The sequence below is a fragment of the Somniosus microcephalus genome, chromosome 6, assembly GCF_052327205.1.
Source record: "Somniosus microcephalus isolate GS21.2 chromosome 6, FLI_Smic_1.0, whole genome shotgun sequence".
Taxonomy (NCBI): domain Eukaryota; kingdom Metazoa; phylum Chordata; class Chondrichthyes; order Squaliformes; family Somniosidae; genus Somniosus; species Somniosus microcephalus.
Genome location: NC_140992.1, coordinates 12,959,597 through 12,984,049, shown reverse-complemented (window position 1 = coordinate 12,984,049; position 24,453 = coordinate 12,959,597). Strand labels below are relative to the sequence as shown.

General features: G+C 45.9%; 1 pseudogene; it reads left to right on the top strand.

The window, feature by feature from the left end:
- The first annotated feature begins 221 nt into the window (after positions 1 to 221).
- On the top strand, positions 222 to 20,345 carry LOC147115473 (vomeronasal type-2 receptor 26-like; annotated as a pseudogene).
- The last annotated feature ends 4,108 nt before the right edge of the window (positions 20,346 to 24,453 follow it).

Below are 24,453 nucleotides of genomic sequence, written 5' to 3'. Positions count from 1 at the left end.
CTTCTGAATAATGAAACCTGGTTGTTCAAATATACAACAATCGTCAATATCAATATCTGAAAAACAAAAAAACTAGGCAGATATTTGTTTTACAAATTAAAAACATTATATTCGCCGCACGTTCTCATTTAGATTTTTTCGCTTCGTACTGACCATGGCCTTTACCATTAACACTGCTTCCCAATATTACACTGGGTAATCGGATTTACGATGCATGCACCATGCCTCGTCGATCACCGAAAGCAACTTTTGAATTTTTGAACGGGCGACAAGAAACTTCGCTGAAAGATCCCTGCGAAAGAACTCCCGTGGTATCTGCTATTGTTGGTGATTCTGGGTCCCTACAATCTTTAGCAATAGCGACCGTAATCGGCACTTTCAGGATTCCTATGGTAAGTTACTAATTACAATTATCACAGTTAGTGCGCAGTAACAGAAAAAAGTAAATGTCTGCTTCCATTTGACACAGATCACCAGAATCGCCCCAAATATTTACTATAGTTTTCATGTCATCAAGTGGAATTACTTCTTTATGCAAATATATTTGCATGTTGGGTGAAAGCAGCAACGGTTGGAAGTTAGAATACATTTATTGTTTCTATAACACAATAATTATTTCTTTCATTACAATAAAATTGCAGTTGGTTATCTAATCTCAATCTAGTTCTCTTTCTAATTAGTGTGACAAAATATACGGAAGCTATATTCCTGACAAAGTATCAGCCGTGGCTCAGTGGAAGCCCTCTCGGCTCACAGTCAGAAGGTTGTGGTTTCAAGTCTAACTCCAGAGACTTGAGTACAACATTCTAGATTGACACTCCAATGCAGTGCTGGGGGAATGTTGTACTGTCAGAGGTTTGTCTTTCAGATGTGACCTTAAACCCGAGGCTCCTTGCTGCCCTATCAGGTGGACGTAAAAGATCCCATGGCACTATTTCGAACAAGAGCAGGGGAGTTATCCCGGCGCCCGGGCCAATATTTATCCCTCAATCAACAGCACTAAAAGTAAATTATCTGGTCATTATAACATTGCTGTTTATCGTCCACAAAAGTTTGTGCGCAAATTGACTGCCGCATTTCCTACATTTCAACGGCAACTGAACTTTCAAGTCTTTCATGGGCTGTAAAGCACTTTGGAACGCCCTGACGTCGTGAAAGGCGCTAGAGAAATGCAATCTTTGTGGGATTTTTTTCATTTTACATCCAGGGAGTCCCCCAGCTATGTTCGGTGCCTAATGTTACTCCTTTTTGAAGTGCTTCGGGACTTTATGGAACTAAACGTACATTTGGTGACGCAGTTTATTGCGTCTCTAATCAAAAAATACATAAATATTTCCTCTGTGCCCTTCTGAGGCAAGAATGGATGGGGCATTATGAAACTCTGCCATTACTATGCTGCGCATGCATAAGCATTCACATCGTACCGTAGTATTTTGGGGATGACATGGGCAGCGTCATGGAGCAAAATGTTGGCGGATACCGTGAAATCTACTAGAGGGAAAGGTTGTATTTGGATTCGGACGCCTGATTTTGCACGTGATGGGGGAAACAATGGAACAATGAAAAGGTTGGATTGTTGGATTAAAGTTTGCTTTTTTTATTATGTTACTGTTTATCTCTGGGGGTTTATGTGGTGACTGTGGGTAAGCGGATCCGACGCAATAGTTACATACTGTCGAACACCTGGCTAGAATGTGGCTGGTAATTTTGATATTTAACCAATCAAAAACGATGCTGCCAAGATGGATCAAATGGATAGATGTATTTTAATTGACTTTCCCCACGGGTCAGCTACCTTTCGGCGTGTTCGTGCCTGAGCAACAGAAAGGAATATCTTCAGAACCATTCCAAGCGATTACTTCCAGGCCTTAGCCAAGCCTGTAAAACATCTCGGATGGACGTGAATCGGAACAATAAGGAATGATGATGACTATCGTAACCAAGGAATGCCGGCTTTCACAGAAGCGGGACAACAATTAAGCGTTTGTATTGCGTTTTCAGAGACGTTTCATGAAATTTACTCCAGGGACAAAATACTTAAAACTGTGTACACTCTAAAGAAATCGTCCATAAACGTTGTGCTGGCCTTTCTCCCGTAATCCTATATGGCAATTTAAATAACATTAATAATACAGTAAAATATCGCTGATATACAATGGATAGGAAGCGAAGTATGGTCTGCCACGTTGGTGCTACCAGCGGACGAAAGTAAACGATTCCTTTCTGGCAAAACTGGAATTGCCATCCGCAAAGTAGATATACAAGGGTTGAAAGATTTTTTAATGCGAGTCCACCCTTCTATATATCCAGGAACCTTTTAGTAAAGGAGTTTTGGGAAACGACATTCAACTGTATCCTTCGATATACAGGAAACAAAACGGATGACACCAAAAGTGACCCGTGGATTAATGAATGCACAAGAACAGAGGATTTGCAGACAGTGCATAATAAATTTACTGATGTATCACAGTACAGAGTTGAATACAAATGTGTACAAAGCAACTTATGCCATCGCTCATGCCTTTCACAGCATGCTGTACTGCGAAAGTGGGGAGGAATCATTTTCCAACAACGGCTACGTAAATACTTTGGGCCGTATTTTCCGATTGGAGGCTTCCTGCGTGCGAAGGTCTCCGATCTGGAAAAAATCTACGGACTTAGCTGAGGGCTCCCGAGGTCGGTACACTTCCACTCCTGGGCCTCTCCAACTCGGAATGCGTAGGGCCCAGATATCCCAGAGGCTCATGCGGTTCGCAAGCGTCCCTGGGATCACGTGGGTCATGGGGAGGCAATCAATGAAGAGAATCTCCCTTCATACAATTGACAGATTGACCTGTCAAATATATGAATAGAGAGCACCCAAAAACACAGTAAAACATTAATTAAATTTTAAAAAATCACATTTTAAAAATGAGTTGAAAGTACAATAAATTCAATATTTTAAACAAAAATGTAATATTTTGAAAAACATAATTAAAGTTTTTTATGGGGCTAAACATAAACTTTCCTTTTTTAAAGTATTTTTAAATGATAAATGTGTGAAAACAATTCATTTTTCTTTTTTCAAATCTTATGTTAGTAAAAGCAGGCCTCACACCTGCTTTTACCAGGCGTAAGATTTCTAAGGGTTTTCTGCAGGCGGAGGGTCTCCAGAAAGCGGAACTCTCCGCCCGCAGAGGCCCTTCTCCAGGGCAAGCGTCCGATCTGTCAAGAGCAATCTCGACAGATCAGAAATGCCGGTTTTCAGCGCATGCGCTTGGTATGCCTGAAACTGGCATTTCCGATGTCCCTGCGGGTTTGTATACAGCGCGTACCCACCCGTAGGGATCGGAATATATCGCCCTTTAAATATTGAACCATGGAGTAAAGAGTAGGCAATATCGTTAACATCAGCTCAAGTCAGATATGTAGTCAATAAAAGTAAACTTAGATTTTAGTTTATTAGATGCGTATAATGAAAGTTTGCTGAATATTTATTACAGAATCTTTATTTAATGTCAGTCTTGGTTCAGTAATTGCAATCTTGCCTCTGAGTCTAAAGGTTATGGGTTCAAGACCCACTCCAGAGACCTCAGCTCAAAATCTAGGCTGATAGTCCTGTACAGTTCTGAGGGAGTGCTGCATTATTGGAAGTGCCGCATTTGAGGCCCCGTTTGGCCTCTCACATGAGCATAAAAGATCTCATCGTAATATAACAAAGAAGGGCATCTGATATCTCCTCACTATCCCGGCAATATTGGTCCCGCAACCAGCACCACGCAAAACAGATTATCTAGGGATCATCACATTGCTGTTTGTGGCACCTTGCTGTGTGCAAATTGGATGCAGCATTTCCTACACTACAACAGTGGCGACACTTCAAAAGTAGTTACTTGTGTGTAAAGCGCTTTGGAAGCACCCGAGGCTGTGAAAGGTGCTATATAACTGCAATAATTTTTGTTTATTCTTTTATTTTTACCATTCTAGTTTCTGCATTACATGATAACAGTAAGTTTCAGGATCAAAATGGGAGAAAAGGTGCATTTTGATGCAAATGGGGACCCAGTCGCCATATTAGACATTGTAAACTGGCAGACAAATGGCCTTGGTGACGTTGATATTATACATGTTGGACACTACGATGGATCTGCTCCCGGAGGTCAAGAGTTTATGATAAATGAAGAGGCAATGGTGTGGAGTGCAGGTCAATTTGTGAAATATAATCATCTGAATGGGGATGAAGTCGGGCAGCCCATAATAGGGTGTGATTTATGCTGCTTGCGGCCATGAAGGTAAACGTTAAAAAATGTACCGCACCAGAGAAAAGAGCTAACGGCGATAGGTAGCAGCTATTGCAGTATTCTGATTTCTTCACCTTGTATTACAAATTAACATTCAACTGATATTCTAACACGTAATAATGTCAACTGGGGGATTGTTGTTGTTTTCTATTGACTGCTATGAATTCAGCAAGGAGTAAACCAGGAACAGAGAGCCATATTACTGGAATGATGCTTCTTGACTGTTTTATTTATGCAATGATTAATAGTATCGTAATAACAACAGAAAATGCTGGAAACAATCAGCAGGCCAGGCAAAATCGTGGAAAGAGAAACAGAGTTAATGTTTCAGGTCAGTGACCCTTCGTCGGAACTGGAAAAAATTATGGATGTAACAGGTTTTAAGCAGGTGCAGAGGCAGGGAAAGAGGGTGGGGGAGGCGAGGAAGGAACTGTCTGTGCTAGGGTGGGAGGCAAGAGAGATAATGTTGCAAATGGGGATGGCAGAATCATCAACAGCTGCCACCTGAAAGAACAGGGGCAGAGTTTATAGTCTGAAATTGTTGAACGCGATGTTGATTCCAGAAGGCTGTAAAGTGCCTAATCGAAAGAAGAAGTGTTGTTCCTCGAGCTTACGTTGAGCTTCATTGAAACAGTGTAAGAAGCCGAGGACAGAGAGGTCAGAGTGTGAGTGGAGCAGCGAATTAAAGTGACAAGTGATCGGAAGCTCAGGGTCACCTTTCTGGATAGAACGGAGGTGTTCCACAAAGCGGTCACCCAATCTGCGTTTAGTCTCCCCAATGTAGAGGAGACCGCATCATGAGCAGCGAATGCAGTATACTAAATTGAAAGAAGTTCAAGTAAATCGCTGTTTCACCTGAAAGGGGTGTTTGGGGCCCTGGACAGTGGGAAGGGAGGAGCTAAAATTGCAGATGTTGCATCTCCTGCGTTTCCATGGGAAGGTGCCATGGGAAGGGGAGGGGCTGTTGGGGTGATTGAGGAGTGGACCAGGGTGTCGCGGAGGGAGCAATCCCTTCGGGATGCTGAAAGTGTCGGAGAGGGGAAGACGGATTTGGTGGTAGGATCACGTTGGAGTGGCGGAAATGGTGGGGGATGATCCGTTGAATGTGGATGCTGGTGGGGTGAAAGGTGAGGACAAGGGGAACCCTATTCTTGTTCTGGGAGGGAGAAGGCGAGAGGGAAGATGTGTGGGAAATGGAACGGACATGGGGCCATGCCAACCATGGTAGAGTGGAATCCTCTGTTGAGGTAAAAGGAAGACATATCGGAAGCACTGGTATGGAAGGTGGCATCGTCAGAAGAGATGTGGCGGAGATGGAGAAATTGGGAGAGTGGAATAGAGTCCTTACAGGAAGTGGGGTGGGCGGACGTGTAGTCCAGGTAGCTGTGGGAGGCAGTGGGCTTATAGTGGAAGTTTGTCGATAGCCTATCGCCAGAGAAGTCAAGGAAGTGAAATGAAGAATCAGAGATGGACCATGTGAAGGTGAGGGAAGGTTGGAAATTGGAAGCAAAGTGAATGAAATTTTCTAATTCAGGGCGAGAGCAGGAAACGGGACCAATGCAGTCATCAATGTACTGGAACAAGAGGTGAGGGAGGGGACCTGTGTAGGACTGGAACAAAGAATGTTCCACATACCCACATATCCCACGAAAAGGCAGGCTTAGCTAGGGCCCATGCAGCTTCCCATAGCAACACCTTTAATGTGGAGGAAGCGAGTTGAATTAAAGGAGAAGTTGTTCAATGTGAGAACAAGTTCAGCCAGGCGGAGGAGGATGGTGACAGATGGGAACTGGTTGGGCCTATTTTCAAGAATGAAGAGGAGCACCCTTAGGCCGTCCTTGCGAGGGATGGAGGTGTAGAGGGATTGGACATCCATAGTGAACAGGAGACGGTTGGGGCCAGGAAACTGGAAACTGTTAAAGTGGTGGAGGGCTTTGGAAGAGTCGCAAATGTAGATGGGAAGAGACTGGACAAGCGGAGAAAAAATAGAGTCAAGTTAGGAAGAAATCAGTTCTGTGGGGCAAGAACAGGCTGAAATGATGGGTCTACCAGGGCAACCCTGTTTGTGGATCTTGGGATGGAAGTAGAAGCGGGGTGTGCGGGGTTCGAAGACTATGAGGTTGACAGCCTTGGAGGGAAGATCTCCAGAGGAGATGCTGGAAATCTTAAATAAGAACAGAAAATGCTTGAAACACTCAGCAGGCCAGGCAGCATCCATGGAGAGAGAAACAGAGTTAACGTTTCAGGTCTGTGGCCCATCGTCAGAACTGGAACAAGTTAGGGGTGCTATTGTAATAGTATCATAATTTTCGGTATGGACAACTTTAAAAAAAAGTTAATTGATACTTAATATATGAATCCCCAAATTATTGAATGAAATGGAATAAAATTAAATATAATTCTATTTATAAAATTGTCCCAGAATCAGTTACGATTAGCACAATAACAATATAGCAGATGTCCAAGTTAGCAATTAGGATTTGGCGAGATAAACTTTGAAGCCTACTACAGTATAACTAAATTATTCGCATGTGTATTGGAAGAATTATAGAATTATACACTGTTACAGCACAGAAGGAGGCCATTGGCCCGCTCATTGAAATAATCATAGAAAGATAGAATCATGGAAATATAAGGCACAGAAGGAGGCCATTCGGCCCATCGTGTCTCTGCCAGCCGAAAAGGGGCTCTCCCACTTTCCAGCCCTTGATCCGTAGCCTTGTAGGTTACAGCACTTCACGTGCATATCTAAGTACGTTTTCAAATGTGATGAGGGTTTCTGCCTCTGCCACCCTTCAGGCAGTGAGTTCCAGTCCCTTTGGGTGAAAAATGTTCTGCTGAACTCCCCCCGAATCCTTCTATCAATAACATAAGAAATAGGAGCAGGAGTAGGCCAATCGGCCCCTCGAGCCTGCTCTGCCATTCAATAAGATCATGGCTGATCTGATCCTAACCGCCAATGTACTATCACAGAACCATCTCTTGACTCTAACAGAATTAGGCACACAAAATAGGAGCAGGATCAGGCTACATGGCCCCTGGGCCCGCTCTGCTACCCACAGGGCCATGCCCGATCCGAACCTAGACAAATGTCGAAATTCCTGCCCGCTCCCCATAACCCTTAATTCCCTTTACTCCTAGGAAACTGTCTATTTCTGTTTTAAAGTTATGTAATGATGTAGCTTCTACAGCTTTTTGGGGCAGCATATTCCATGGACCTACCACCCTCTGAGTGAAGTAGTTCCTCCTTATCTCAGTTTTGAAAGAGCAGCCCCTTATTCTAAGACTATGCCCCCTAATTCTAGTTACACCCATCATCGGGAACATCCTTCACGCATCCACCCGATCCAACCCCATCACAATCTTATATGTTTCAATAAGATCGCCTCTCATTCTTCTGAACTCCAATGAGTAGAGTCCCAATCTACTCAACCTCTCCTCATATGTCCATCCCCTCATCCCCGGGATTAACCGAGTGAAGCTTCTTTGTACTGACTCGAGAGCAAGTATGTATTTTCTTAAGTATGGACACCAAAACTGTATGCAGTATTCCAGGTGCGGTCTCACCAATACCTTGTACAACTGAAGCAATACCTCCCTATTTTTATATTCTATCCCCCTAGCAATGAAAGCCAACATTCCATTGGCCTTCTTAATCACTTGCTGCACCTGCAATCTTTTGAGTTTCGTGCACCAGGACCCCCAGATCCCATTGTACTTCAGTAGTTTCCAGTTTCTTGCCATTAAGATAATAACTTGCTCTACGATTTTTCCTGCCAAAGTGCATAAACTCACACTTTCCAGTATTGTATTCCATCTGCCAAATCTCTGCCCACTTACTTAGCCGGTCTATGTCCCCTTGCAGGTTTTTTATGTCCTCCTCACTCACTACTTTCCCTCCCATCTTAGTATCATCTGCAAACTTTGATATGTTACACTTGGTCCCCTCCTCCAAATCGTTAATATAGATTGTAAAGAGCTGGGGACCCAGCACTGACCCCTGCAGAACACCACTAGTTACTGATTGCCAGTCTGAGAATGAACCATTTATCCCAACTCTCTGCCTTCTTTTAGATAGCCAATCCTCTATCCATGCCAGAATATTACCCCCAATCCACTGATTTTTTACCTTAAGCAATAATCTTTTGTGTGGCACCTTGTCAAATGCCTTTTGGAAGTCTAAATACACTACGTCCACTGGTTCCCCTTTATCACCCTATATGTTACTTCCTCAAAGAACTCCAGCAAATTTGTCAAACATGACTTCCCCTTCATAAAACCATGCTGACTTTGTCCTATTAAATTATGATTATCCAAATGTCCTGTTACTGTCTCCTTAATAATGGACTGCAAAATTTTACCTACCACAGATGTTAGGCTAACCGGTCTATAGTTTCCAGCCTTCTGTCTACTGCCCTTTTTAAATCAGGGTGTTACATTAGCAGTTTTCCAGTCTGCCGGGACCTTTGCTGAGTCCAGGGAGTTTTGGAAAATTATTACCAATGCATCCACAATCCCTACCGCCACTTCCCTCAAGACCCTAGGATGTAAGCCATCAGGTCCAGGTGATTTATCCGCCTTGAGTCCCATTATTTTACCGAGTACCACTTCCTTAGTGATTTTGATCGTGTTTAGCTCCTCCCCCCCTATAGCCCCCTGTTTGTCCAGTGTTGGGATACTCTTAGTGTCCTCTACTGTAAAGACTGATACAAAATATTCATTCAGTGTTTTTGCCATCTCCATATTTCCCACCATTAATTTCCCGGTCTCATCCTCTAAGGGACCAACATTTACTTTAGCCACCCTTTTTCTTTTTATATAACTATAAAAACTCTTACTATCTTACTACCTTAAATCTATGTCCCGTCGTTATTGACCTCTCAGCTGAGGGAAATAGCTTCTTCCCGCCTCTCTAGCTAGGCCCCTCATAATTTCATACACCTCAATTCAGCATCCCCTCAGCCTCCTCTGTTCCAAAGAAAACAACTCCAGCCTATCCAATCTTTCCTCATAGCTAAAATTCTCCAGTCCTGGCAAAATCCTCATAAATCTTCTCTGTACCTTCTCTAGTGCGATCAATTTTTTCCTGTAATGCGGTGACCAAAGCTGTACGCAATAAAGTGTTATGCAATTAGTCCCATTCCCATTATCTTGAGTATATCTGTTATACAGCGTTCCCCATTGGGTTAGCTTTGCAATACCTTTGCATTTTTTTGCAAATCTTTTAAATTCTTCTTGACCTCGTCTGCAGTTGGGTGTCTGGGTAGACAATTTTTCTGTCGTTGTCTTGATGTGCTATATGTGACAATAATGATTCTGAGAGCTAATTTGAAAAGTGTGAAGTCGGGATTATAGAATTAAATTCAGACTGACTTGGTTATAAGTGGTGAAAGTTTCTTTTGTCTCAAAACAAGTGGGATTTCACATGAAAGTTTATTAGATAGTTCAAAATGGTTATATTGATGCTCATAGAAACAGAAATTGAGAATAAACCCCATAATCGGTATTCTAATGAAAAGAGAATCACTATACAAAATGCCTCTCAGTTAGATACAACACAAGCGTATGATTAATTTTAGGAATTCATTTTGATATTTGTTGTGTGAAAACTACATGAACACCACTAAAATAACAACAATGATTTGTCCTTTTCTTTGACAGGGCAGTAGTTTGAATTTCTGATTGCAATATAATATTTTTTTAAGGTTCCAAAAGCAGTTTATTCTGAGAGCTGTACCGCTGGAAAAAGGAAGGCAACAAGGAAAGGACAACCCATTTGTTGTTTCAATTGTTTACCTTGTCCTGATGGTGAAATTAGTAACACTACTGGTAATAAGAAATAAAGGTCTTGAAATTATTCCATGGGATACTTGTGTATAAATGCATTTCTGAAATTCCTATATGATGTATTTGTGCATAGCCATTAACTCATTGAAAAGACGGTAAGAGGGTTGAATATAAAATCCAGGCTGACACTTCATTGCAGAACTGAGTGAGTGCTTGAAATAAAGGATAGATTGCCTTTCAAAAGCTAGGCTTTATTAACCTTAAAAAACCAGCAGTACATGTTGAGCACCCAGTCTCAACCAAACTGTAGAAAACTGAATTTAAGATGGCCACCACAGGTCACATGGAATCAACTAACCAATAAGTTTACAGCATATATCTCAAGGCAGGAAAACAGGCAACCAATTACAATGCTTCTTATAAAACAAGAATAATCACCACATTCACCCCTCCTTTTAAAATATACTTCAACCTAGGTAGCCTTTACAGTTTACAATTAGTTATTTATGACTAGAGCAATACATGTATAATGCCTTCAACAATTTTAAAATTTTACTATTAAATTATTAATTATTTTATAAGTCCATTTTTAATCGGTCGACCGGATATCTTGTTCGTGTCGACCTTCTTAGCCTTGGTGGAGTTCCTTGCCCTCCCACACCAGGAGACACAGAAATATCTTCTGCAGGGAGGCTATCAATATCCCGATTATCAACGGTTTCCGGATTGGAAGTCCCATTAGAAGGTAGACTGGGAGGGTCATGAACATCCATCGGGGGCAGACTAAGAGAATTGTAAGTGTCTGCAATAGGATTGGAAATGTTCGTAGTATCTGTGACGACATCAACATTATCTAAATTATGGCTATTGTTAATATCCTCAGGAGGGGGCTGGCCACCACAAGGAGCTAAGTCTTTAACTGAAACCGTACTTTCTTTCCCATCTTGGAATCGAATGTGAGGATATTGGGAATTTTCCTCCAATAGCTCCACCTCCTCCACTAAAGGATCATACTTTGACAGTCTAACATGGCGTTGGAGCAGCACAGGTCCCTGCATAGTAAGCCATGAAGGTACCGAATATCCCATAGTGGATCTCCACGGATAGTTGAAGAGCCTTTCATGGGGGGTCACATTAGTAGCCGTTGAAAGCAATGATCTAATGGAATGCAGGGCATCAGGCAGTACCATTTCCCACTGTGTATTCTTAAGGTTCCAGGATGTCAAAGCCAACATAACTGTCTTCCAGATCACCCCATTGTATCGTTTGCACTGTCCATTACCCTGGGGATTATACGGGGTAGTTCTGCAAGTAGAAATTCCCCGACTCTGGAGGTATTCCTTCAACTGGGAAGACATAAAAGAACTTCCCTGATCCGAATGGATATACGCAGGCATCCCAAAGATGACAAAAAGTTGAGTCAGACATTTAATAACTGTAGCAGCTGATACATCTGCACAAGGAAAAGCAAAAGGGAACCTTGAAAACTCATCCACAACAGTAAATATATATCGATTCTGAGTCGTTGAAGGAAGAGGCCCCTTAAAAGCAACGCTCAGGCATTCAAAGGGAGAAGTAGCCTTTATAAGATGAGCTCGTTGAGGCTTAAAGAAATTCGGTTTACACCGGGTGCAGACAGAGCATGACGAAGTCATCCGCTTGACGTCTTCAACTGAAAAGGGCAAATTCTTACTGTGTACAAAGTGTATCATCCTCGTAACACCAGGATGGCACAATGCATTATGAAGATTAATAAGCGTATCTCCGTGAAGCACAGAACAATAAGCCCTCGACAGCGCATCAGCGGCAACATTATCCTTCCCCGGACGATAGACTATATCGAAATGGTAGCATGCCAACTCGATCCTCCACCTCATTATTTTATCATTCTTAATCTTTCCGAAATGTTTGACATCAAACATGAAGGACACAGATTTTTGGTCAGTTACTAACGTAAAATGTCGCCCAGATAAATAATGTCTCCATTTACGCAGTGCTTCTACTATTGCGTACGCCTCTTTCTCTATTGATGAATGTCTCTGCTCGCTATTGCTCAGAGTACGTGAGAAAAAGGCCACAGGTCTTCCATTTTGGTTCAGGGTAGCCCCAATTTCAAAATTGGAAGCGTCCGTCTCAATCACAAAGGGAACCTGCTCATCAATAGAATGCACAACTGCTCCAAGGATATCCTTTTTAAGATTATCAAAACACATCCTGGCCTCCCATGATAGAGGATATGTCGTAACCCAAATAAGGGGCCAGATCTTCTGCGAGAAGTTTGCAATCCAATTAGAATAATAAGAAAACAGTCCAACAACTCGTTGCAAGCCCTTAGAATTAGTAGGGCAAGGTAAATCAATCAGTGGTCGCAGCCGTTCTGGATCTGGTTTCCCGAGATAATATACCCCAGTAAATTTACCTCGGTGGTCAAAAAGATACATTTCTCTTTATTGAAAGTTAAGCCAACTTTTTCCGCAACTTGAAGGAATCTTTCTAGATTAAAATCGTGCTCCACCCTTGATTTGCCACACACCATGATGTCATCTAAATATGAAAAGGTGTCAGAGAGAGAATTATCACTTATAAAAGCATCCATTGCCCGTTGAAAACAGGCGACACCTTTAGTAACACCGAATGGTACTCGGCAAAACTGGTACAGCTTTCAGCCAGCTTCAAAGGCCGTATATGGTTTGTCCCTCTTAGTGATAGGAATCTGATGATAAGCACTCTTTAGATCAATAGTGCTAAAAACCTTATATTGAGATACTTTATTGATAAGCTCATCAATCTTAGGCAGGGGGTACGCATCTAATTGAGTATACCTGTTAATAGTTTGAGAGTAGTCTATCACCATTTGCTTCTTATGTCTCTCATTAGTGGTGACAACTACCTGTGCCCGCCAGGGCGAAAAACTAGGTTCAATGATTCCTTCCGATATAAGATGTTGAACTTCAGAATTAATAAATTCTTTATCCTGACTGCTATATCTTCTTGACTGACTTGGTAGCAATTGGCTTACAATCCGGCATCAAATTGGAAGAAAGTGATAATGGAGAAATGAATGAAGAAGTTAATCCACAAATAGACAAAGGTGGCTTGGTTCCTCCGAAAGAAAGACTGAGGGACTCATGTAATTGAAGCACATCATGACCAATCAAAATGTCCGCACAGAGATTAGGCAGAACGGATAGGCATATATCAGTATATGTATTGCCTAGGAGAATTAATTCCACAAGGCAACAACCAGCTACTTGTGAGGTGAGAGTCGTCTGAGCCATACACACCTGATAGGAAACAGGCGAAATTTTCAAACGCTTCTCCCTCACAAACTGAAGACTTATAAAGCTCTCAGTACTGCCCGTATCTATAAGGGCCTTCACTTCTAACCCATTAACTTGGGCCATAACTATAGCTTTGTTTAGGCCATGGGAAAAGGCGGCAGAAACTGATGCAATAAATGCCCTATCTAAAGGCTGAATGGTCGCAGAGGAGGCAACCGATTTGCAAACACGTGCGTAATGACCTCCCTTGCCGCATTTACTACACACAGCCTCCCGGGCAGGGCACTTCAGACAGGGGTGCCGGACGTTCCCGCAAAAATAACACTTCTGAATCCTAGAGGTAACAGCTGCCGAAGTAGAAATTGTTTCGGAATCTGGCAAACCACTCCTATTACATCCACGTAACTCCCTTTCATCCGGAACTGCCGAAACCACGGTCACAGGCTGATCAAAAAGAGCATAAGAATCCGAACTTCTCTGAGCCAAATCCAATGTAGAGGCTTGCTCAAAAGCACTCTTAAGATCCAAGATCTTATTTTCTAATAACCACTGACGAATTGATCTAGACAGTGATGCGCTATCAATTCTAATAAAAGGCTGAGCAGAGTTCAGAATGACAGGCTTTTATTAACTACTGAATTGCACTTCAGACAGATCAGGACTATGCCTCTAGTGGACGACCGAATGCCAGGAGCTGCCATGCGGCCGCTCTTATACTCGGTAGCCCAGGGGCGGAGTCAGCTGAGGCATAGTCAGGCACAACAGTGAAACAAGAGTGAACGACAACAACAACAACAACAATAGTGAACACAGTGAACGACAGTGGTTTACCACATTCACCCCTCGTTTAAAATTAAGTCCGGCGGGGTGAAGTGTATCAAAAGTTCGAGTAGGCGAGTCTGTCGGGCGGCCTCGTTTGCCGTCGAGATCTTCGTGGCGACGGTTGCGATGGTACAGCTTCCCACGACGCGTCTTGAGCGGGGTCCAGCACCGGCGTATCGTCCCCTTTGGTGTTGGGTGGGCGAGTGGGCTCCGGCTGGTCCTGGGGGCGCGGCATGCCATCTTTTGGCGTGGAATGGACAGGGGTGAGAATTGGGTCTACTGAATTTTGGGCCGTGTCGGAGGGGGTCGTGGTGGGGGGCAATGGTGGCGGGTCAGTGGACCCCGAGGGTGCCAGATCTCTAATGGAGACTGTATCCTCCCGCCCGTCCGGGTATGCCACGTAGGCGTACTGGGGGTTGGCATGGAGGAGGTGAACCTTCTCTACCAGGGGAGCCGTTTTGTGGGACCTTACATGCTTCCTCAGCAGGACGGGCCCTGGGGACGTCAGCCAGTGTGGTAGTGAGTTACCGGATGTGGACCTCCGGGGAAAAACAAACATTCGCTCATGGGGGGTTGCATTGGTGGCTGTACACAACAGTGACCGGATGGAGTGGAGCGCATCGGGTATGACATCCTGCCAACGGGAGGTCGGAAGGCCCCTAGATTTTAAGGCTAGGAGGGCCGCCTTCCAGACCGTCGCGTTCTCTCTTTCAACCTGTCCGTTCCCCCGGGGGTTGTAGCTGGTGGTCCGGCTTGAGGCAATACCTCTCATGAGCAGGTACTGACGGAGTTCGTCGCTCATGAAGGACGAGCCCCGGTCGCTATGAATATAGCTGGGAAAACCGAACAGAGCAAAGAGGTTGTGCAGGCATTTAATGACCGTAGCGGTGGTCATGTCCGGGCAGGGGATGGCAAAAGGGAAACGGGAGTACTCATCAACTATGTTGAGGAAGTACACATTGCGGTCAGAGGAGGGGAGGGGCCCTTTAAAGTCGATACTCAGGCGCTCAAAAGGGCGGGTGGCCTTGATCAGGTTTGCTCTGTCAGGCCTTTTGAAGCGCGGCTTGCACTCTGCACAGACTGGGCAGCTCCTGGTCATGGTCCTGACCTCCTCGATGGAGTAAGGCAGGTTGCGGCCCTTAATGAAATGGAAGAACCTGGTGACCCCCGGGTGGCAGAGGTCGTTGTGGAGGCCCCGTAGTCTATCCATCTGCGCGGTGGCGCATGTGCCTCGCGATAGAGCGTCTGAGGGTTCGTTGAGTTTCCCTGGCCGGTACAAGATGTCGTAATTGTAGGTGGAAAGTTCGATTCTCCACCTCAAAATCTTGTCATTTTTGATTTTACCCCTCTGCTTGTTGTTGAACATGAAAGCAACTGAACGCTGGTCAGTAAGCAGGGTAAATCGTTTTCCAGCCAGGTAGTGCCGCCAGTGGCGCACCGCCTCCACAATGGCCTGGGCCTCTTTTTCCACAGAGGAGTGTCTGAGTTCGGAGCCCTGGAGGGTTCGTGAAAAGAAGGCCACGGGTCTTCCCGCCTGGTTAAGGGTAGCGGACAGGGCAAAGTCGGATGCATCGCTCTCCACCTGGAAGGGGATGGACTCGTCTACCGAGTGCATGGTGGCCTTGGCAATGTCATCTTTTATACGGTGAAAGGCTAAGCGGGCCTCCGCCGTCAGGGGGAAGGAAGTGGACTTGATAAGTGGACGGGCTTTGTCCGCATAATGAGGGACCCACTGGGCGTAATAGGAAAAGAAGCCCAGGCACCTTTTGAGGGCCTTGAGACAGTGGGGCAGGGGAAGTTCCATCAACGGGCGCATCCGGTCAGGGTCAGGACTGATGACTCCGTGTTTCACCACGCAACCAAGGATAGCGAGGCGGGCTGTGCGGAATATGCACTTTTCCTTGTTGTACGTGAGGTTTAGGAGTTGGGCCGTGCGGAGGAACTTATCAAGATTGGCGTCATGGTCCTGCAGGTCATGGCCGCAGATGGTCACGTTGTCCAGGTAGGGAAACGTGGCCTGTAACGCATTCTCGTCGACCATCCAGTCCATCTCCCTCTGGAAGACGGAGACACCGTTGGTGACGCCAAAAGGAACCCTGAGGAAGTGAAAAAGGCGGCCGTTTGCCTCGAAAGCTGTGTACTGGCGGTCCTCAGGGCGGATAGGGATTTGGTGGTATGCTGCCTTGAGGTCAATGGTCGAGAAAACGCGGTATTGTGCTATCTTATTAACCATGTCGGCTATGCGGGGGAGGGGGTATGCGTCCAACTGGGTATACTTGTTGATAGTCTGGCTGTAGTCGATGACTAGGCGCTGCTTGCTGCCAGTCTTAACGACTACCACCTGGGCTTGCCAGGGGCTGGTACTATCCTCAATAATCCCCTCTTTCAGGAGCCGCGTCACCTCAGATCTTATGAAGGATCTGTCCCCGGTGCTGTATCGCCTGCTCTTTGTGGCGATAGGCTTGCAGTCGCGGGTGAGGTTGGCGAACAGGGGGGGGGGGTGATTTTGAGGGTGGGGAGACTACAGGTGGGGCGCGGCGGGCAATTTAAAAACTGCTGGTTGCAGACAGTGAGCGGGGGAAGAGGTCCACCGTATGTCAAGGTGACACTCTTAAAGTGACAATAAAAGTCCAACCCCAGTAGAACGGCAGCGCAGAGATGTGGCAGGACGAATAGCTTTACATTTTTATATACGGAGCCCTTCACCGAGAGGGTCACTACGCAGTAGCCGCCGACGTCTGCTGAGTGGGATTTCGAGGCCATGGCGATCCGATGGTGCGTTGGCCGGACCGAGAGGGAATAGCGCCGTACTGTATCAGGGTGTATGAAGCTCTCCGTGCTCCCGGAATCAAAAAGGCAAGTTGTGGCGTGGCCATTTACCTGGATGTCCATCGTGGACCTGGCTAGCTGATGGGGTCTGGATTGATCCAGCGTGATGGAGGCCGCTGTGGAGTCGGTAGCGTCGCTGTAGAACCCCGGTGAGGCGGCGGTGGGTGAGTCGGGGGCCCGTTGGCAGAATGGTGGAAAAGATGGCGGCATCGGAGAGGAAGGACAAAATGGCGGCGCCCGTGACGATCCCGATCCCCACGAGGCTGGAGGGAGGCAAGATGGCCGCTCCCACAAATCGCACGCAGCGCTGCTGGAGGTAGGGGTCTTCTGACTTCTGCAGACGCCAGCGTAGTGTCCCTTCTTACCGCAGGCAGAGCAGACCGCGTTTTTCGCAGGGCAGCGCGCCCTGGGGTGTTTGGTTTGGCCACAGAAATAACATTTCTGGCTCGGGCGGGACATCGCTGCAGCAGTTGAGGCCAGGGCCCGTGGCGGCGCCGCGTCCCAAGGTGGCGGCGGCTGCGGCATCCATGAGGCAGCCGTGCGGTCCGGGGAGTAGGCGTCCATGTTCCGGTGGGCTACGTCCAACGAGAGGGTGAGTGAAATCGCCTTCTTCAGGTCGAGCTCGCTACTTTCCAGCAGTCGCTGCCGTGTGTGAGTGGACCTGAGGCCCGCCACGAGGGCGTCCCAGATGAGCTCCTCCGTATGTTCCGTGGCTGTTACTTGCTTGCATTCGCAGGCTCGGCCGAGTTCCTTCAGCGCCCGTATGTATGCTTCTGTGGGTTCCCTGGGCTGTTGTTTGCGAGACCCCAGGAGATGTCTTGCGTAAACATAGTTGACCGGGCGTGCGTATTGCTCCTTCAAGATGTCGATAGCCCCCTGGTAGCTCGTAGCGTCCCGGATAAGGGCAAAAGCTCGGTGGTTTACTTTAGAGTTCAGCACCCTGAGCTTGTCGGCATCGGCGGCGACGGTCTCGCCGGATGCAGTCAGAAAGGACTCAGAACAGTGCAGCCAATGCGAGAACTTAGCAGTCGAGTCCGGTTCTTGCGGGTCGAGTTCCAGGCACTTGATCTTAAGAATCTGCAGCATTGTTTTTTTTTGTTTTTTTTTCAGTAGTTAATAAAATTGATGCGCTATCAATTCTAATAAAAGGCTGAGCAGAGTTCAGAACGACAGGCTTTTATTAACTACTGAATTGCACTTCAGACAGATCAGGACTATGCCTCTAGTGGACGACCGAATGCCAGGAGCTGCCATGCGGCCGCTCTTATACTCAGTAGCCCAGGGGCGGAGTCAGCTGAGGCATAGTCAGGCACAACAGTGAAACAAGAGTGAACGACAACAACAACAACAACAATAGTGAACACAGTGAACGACAGTGGTTTACCACAGACAGTAATCCATTAATAAATGCATCCCGTACCGACTCTCCCCATGTTCTTCTGCAGACACGGCCTTATAATTACAGTTAGCACCAAGGCGCCGGAGTGCTTGTAAATAAGCATCCAAGGATTCTCCCGCCTGCTGCCTACGGGCAGATAAAAGGTGACGTGCAAATACCTCATTTTTGGGTTTAACAAAAATTTTTTCCAACATAGCAATAGCCAATTCATAAGTTTCACAGTCCAAAATATACTTATACACATCCGGAGCAATGTAGTTGATTAGTATATCCAACTTATTTAGAGATTGCTGATCCAACACACCCAAAAAGTTTTTAAATGTACGATACCAATGTTTCCATTGATCGTCCACTCCTGCAGAATTAGGATCAGCATTAAATCATTCCGGTCGAAGATATCATTCCATTATAGCAAAAGGTTAATAAATTGAAATAAAGGATAGATTGCCTTTCAAAAGCTAGGCTTTATTAACCTTAAAAAACCAGCAGTACATGTTGAGCACCCAGTCTCAACCAAACTGTAGAAAACTGAATTTAAGATGGCCACCACAGGTCACATGGAATCAACTAACCAATAAGTTTACAGCATATATCTCAAGGCAGGAAAACAGGCAACCAATTACAATGCTTCTTATAAAACAAGAATAATGACCACAGTGCTGCAATGTCAGATGTTCATAAAATCACTTATGGGCTTATTTCAAAGAAGAGCAGAGGAGTTCTCCCCTGCAGTTCCGGCCAATATTTATCCCTCAACCAATACCTAAAACAGAGTTTCTAGCCATTATCACATTTTTGTTTGTGGTCCCTTGCTGAGAGCAAATTTAATGCCATGTTTCCTACATTACAGCAGTGACTACACTTCAATAGTTATTCATGGCTGCAAAACGCTTTGGGACGTCCTGAGGCCGTGGAAGCTATATAAATGCAAGTTCTTTCTTCTTTTTCTTTCCGATGAAGCAGTGAAGAGAGGAATTTCATAGAATACATGAGCATTGGTACACTGGTATCATATAGTGCAATTTTACGGATATGATTTCAATTCTCATTATTTTTGATATTTAGTGAAATATTACTTGGGATAATTGTACTTTAAAAATCCCATTTGCTTCTGTTTGGATGCAACAAATTGCATTAAATGTCCTTTGGAAAATCGATCCAATCAAGATCAGTGCATACTAAAAGAAATTTAATTTATTTCCTTTGGAGAGACCATGGGAATTATTCTATTGGTAGTGGCATTGCTGGGAGCTTCCATCAAGATGGTTGAATTTACTATATTATACTTTTACTGAGATCCTCCTGTTGTTAAAGCCAATAACTCCGAGTTAAGCTTTCTACTTCTTTTGGCATTACCGTTATGTTTTCTGTGTTCTATTACATTCATTGGAGAGCCCTCGGTCACACAGCATTTGCTGTCATTTTTGTTCTTTGTATATCTTGTGTTTCGAGCAAAACTATTGTGTTGATGGCATTTAATGCACCACGTCCCAACTGTAACATAATGAAATGGTTTGGCCCTACACAACAATGCCTGGCAGTTGTCTTCCTTACAATGGTACAATGCTTAATATGTACTGTCTGGCTGACCACAGTACCACCCTATCCTCGGAAAAACAGTGATTATGCCAAAGACATAATCGCTTTTGAATGCAATGTAGGCTCTGCAATAAACTTTTACTGTGTTCTAGGTTATATTGGATTCTTGTCTTGTGTGTGTTCTTTGGTCGCTTTTCCAGATTGATAACTTCCCAATAATTTCAATGAAGCTAAACACTTCACTTTTAGTATGCTTATCTTTTGTGCAGTGTGGACGGCTTTCATTCCAGCTTACATAAGTTTTCCTGGAAAATATGCTGTCGCGGTGGTGGTGTTTGCTATTTTGACCTCTGGCTCTGGACTGTTTCTCTGTATTTGCCCCCAAAATGTTAAATTATCCTTCTTTAACAAGTAGAAAACACAAAAAGGCAAATCACGGGTAATAAGGTGTCCAAGACGCTTTATATATTACTAGCTGAAGTGCCCAGCGGTGCCGAGGGTCTTTTGAGGGCATGTTGTTGTTGGAAGAGAGAGAGAGAGCGACTGGGGGGAAGAGAGAGAGCGACTGGGGGGAACAGAGAGAGCGACTGGGGGGAAGAGAGAGAGAGGCTGGGGGGAAGAGAGAGAGCGACTGGGGGGAAGAGAGAGAGCGACTGGGGGGAAGAAAGAGCGACTGGGGGGAAGAGAGAGAGCGACTGGGGGGAACTGAGAGAGTGACTGGGAGGAAGAGAGAGAGCGACTGGGGGGAAGTGAGAGAGCGACTGGGGGGAAGAGAGAGAGTGACTGGGGGGAAGGGGTGAAGGGGGGAAAGGGGGGGAAGGGGGGGAAGGGGGAGAAAGGGGGAGGGGAGAAAGGGGGGGAAGGGGGAAAGGGGGGGAAGGGGGGAAGGGCGGGTGGGGGGGAAGGGGGAAGGGGAGGGGAGAGGGGGAAGGGGAGCGGAGGGGGGAAAGGGGAGGGGGGAATGGGGAGGGGAGGGAGGATGGGGAGTGGAGGGGGAAAGGGGAGTGGAGGGGGGAAAGGGGAGGGGGGAAGGGGGGGAAAGGAGAGTGGAGAGGGGAAAGGGGAGGGGAGGGGGGAGGGGAGGGGGGAAAGGGGAGGGGAGGGGGGAAAGGGGAGGGGAGGGAGGGGGGGAGGGGAGGGGAGGGGGAGGGGGGCGAGAAGAGGGTAGGGTTGGGGGAGGTGGGGGAAGGAGGAGGGGAGAAAGGGAGGGGGGAGCCAGCAGACTTTTTTAAAAACAATATGGCCTAGAAATTCAGTATAGCCACGTTCGGGGCGCTACAGTCGGGCGGCCGCTAAAGTTTGCGCCCGGCGCAAGTTCGCGCCACCTTCGCCAATATTCAGTCGCATCGCCCCAAGAGGTTGCTGCTGCGCTAAAACAGGCGATGCACAACTATCATTAGGCGCTAAGCCGGCGGTCCGGGGTGATACCCCCGAGGGCGGGCACAGCGCAGGTGCGGTGAGTTGCTGATTGACGGCAGATACTCTGGCACCGGTCAGCTCTTAAAGGGGCAGGGTGGACTTGTCTGGCTGCCATGCCCTGCGCACTGCAGCCCTGAAGCAAGGCCTGACCAATGCTGGTTCATCAGTTCTACGCCCTGGACCATGGGGAAGCCCGCTATTCTTCCAAATCCCATTGTATGCTCTTGCTGCTTGTCCAGGGTCATGGGGAAGGAGATGTACTGACGTCTCCTTCTGTAAAGGGCATTGTTCACCTGTCAGATGCAGCAATGTACCATGAACTGGGAGATGTTGGCAATGTCCCCAGTAGCGGATTGGAAGGAGCCGGTGGCATAGAAGTTTAGAGCCACCGTCACCTTCACTGCCACTGACAGAGACGTCCTGCTCCTCAGCTGTGGCTGCAGATCTCTGCGAAGCAGGTGGCAGATCTCAGTGACCACCTCCCTTCTGAATCACAGCCTCCGAACACACTGCTCCTCAGACATGTTCAGATATGAGATCTGCTGGCGGTATACCCTGGGTGGGTAAGGCCTCCTGTGCCGACACCTGTTGGCCCTTCTCCATCTGGCCATGACTGGCACTCTCTCACGGCGTCTCTGATCCCTTTGAATGCAATGCAGAAAGCCAACGTTTCCACCCATTGTAGCCCCCATTACAGTATATGTGGCGACTCAAGGCTATGGCACTGAAAGTGAAATCCAAGTGCAAAGCTCTGGCCTGAAGCCAGAAGTACCTGTGCGAGCGCTGAGTCAAAGCAGAAAGCTCTCTGCCTTTGTCTCTCACACAGGATTGGCACAAAATGGCTGTCACTTATAATGCAGGAGGAGTCCCCTTTAAATAGCGCCCCCTGCACCCCGCAGCGACTGGGAACCATTCCCCTCTACCAGTCGCTGGGGGCGCCAGGCGCAAAGAAGGGCGGCGCCACTGAAGTTCCGGTTTGGGGTGCACAAAGGGCGTTGCACAATGAAATGACATCAGGATCTGCGCGCGCAGCTGAACGCGCGCAAATACTTTGCGCCGACGCTAAATCTCTAGTGAAGTTGGGGAGAGGCGCAGATCGCGCTGCACCCGGCCGCTAGCCGCCTAGCGCCCAACATCTCCTCCTCCTAAGGCACTACCGGCTGGCGCAAGCAATTGAATTTCTAGGCCTATGTGTTTTAAAAGCAACTTTTTTTTCAAAGACGCAGAAAGCGGGAAAAAGAAATGAAAAGTTTGGAATCAAGATGGCGGCGACTCACCTTGGTTCAGAACGATAAGGCCCGCCCACACATGCACCGATTGGTCGACCGTCAGGTCACCGAAGCATAGGATTGGTCAATCATCCCGTCACTTGACTCTAGGAGGGCCTGCCCGCACGTGCCAGGAACCCACCCCTGCCACGCAGCGATTGGTCGACCGTCGGGTCGCTCGACCGTATGATTGGTCCACCTCGACGTCACTCAATGCTAATGAGCAGATAATGAGCGGAACTTTGAACGTTTTTTGGATACCGCGGGCACAATTTTTGTCTCACTGAAACGTAAATACGCTTAAGACCGTTCTGGAATCGTAAGCTTTCTTTTGATGTAGCACACGTGTAGGTACGCTCTATAACTTTCGAATGTATAGCGGACAGACAGACAGACAGATGGAATGACAGACAGAAGAACCGCTTTATATACATAGATTCTGGTATTTTGCGATTTTAGTTTGTTGGCAAAAACGTAATGCTCCATATTAAATATTTTTTTCATTCAATTATGATGTATTTATGTATTTTAACTGGGAAATTTATAGATATTGATATTCTAAAGCAGATGTTTTTTCTGAAAAGCTTGTTTGTTAAAATTGGTAATAAAGATTTTTTAACATGTTACCGACGGACATTGTTTTGTAGTCTTGTGTAAACTATTTTATTATCGATCATTTTCTTTAATACAGGTGTAATTCATTTTTCTAGTAAAGAACACTCCTTTGATTACAGCTCGTTTCCTAAAAAATCTCTTATCTGGATAGACAGCATCCATTGCATGCATTAACGGCTTAAGTGGTGCACTTTGGGATTTGTTTATGTGGCATTAATAATGAACTCACTTCCGCAGCCTTCCTTTTAATTCAAAACATTGTATGTTCCAGCCCTACTCCAACACTTAAGAAGGTAGTACTCCAGACATTTAGAATATAATCTAGGCTGAAGATAAATTTCAATACCGAAAGTCTGCTCCACAGTTGGATGTGGTGTCCTTCATCTGAGAAGTAGCGCCTGGGCATTGCAAGAACTGTCTAGTAGATCAGTGGGATGTTAAGATACCATGGCATTATTTGAAGAACAGCAAATAATTCCACTGCTTTCTAGACTGACACTCTGCCTCATGAAACTCCACGAAAAACAGATTGACCACCAAACTATATCAATAACCTTCATGTACATAATATTCGAGGTACATTTACCCACATGCCCACAGTAGCTACTCAAATTGGCCCAGAAATTCGGGACCCCACGGGTGAGTACCCACTGGGTACGGACGCGTAGGCCCAACGGGAGTGCCGGTTTCGTGCATGCACTGCGCATGCGCAGGAAACTGGAACTTCCGTTCCCTTAAAGGAAGGGGTTCACAGGTCGAACACGTGCGGAGAGGCAGCGTGTATGCCTAGAACTTCCGTTTTTTTCCAGGTTTCTCCGGGAGGGTAAGCCTCCAGCAGCTATGCTTATAAAAAGGAGTTGCAAGGCCTGCTTTTAACAAGGTAGGTGGTGAATTAAGTAAAATTAAAACATTTTTCCCACAGGTTTATTATTTTTAAATACTTTAAAGAAAGGTACGTTTATTTATAGCCCCGTTAGAAACAGTAATTAATGTTTTCAAAAATTTAAATTATTGTTTAAAATAGTTATTTTATGTAATTTATAGTTATTTTAAAAATGTGATTTAAAAAAAAATGTTTTTGAAGTTTTAGTTATATTTTGGGGCTGAATTGTATTCATAGATTTGACAGGTCTTCCTGTCAAATCTATGAATACAAACTCCCTGCTACCATTGGCTCTCCATGGCCCACGTGATCCCAGGGGACACTTCGAACT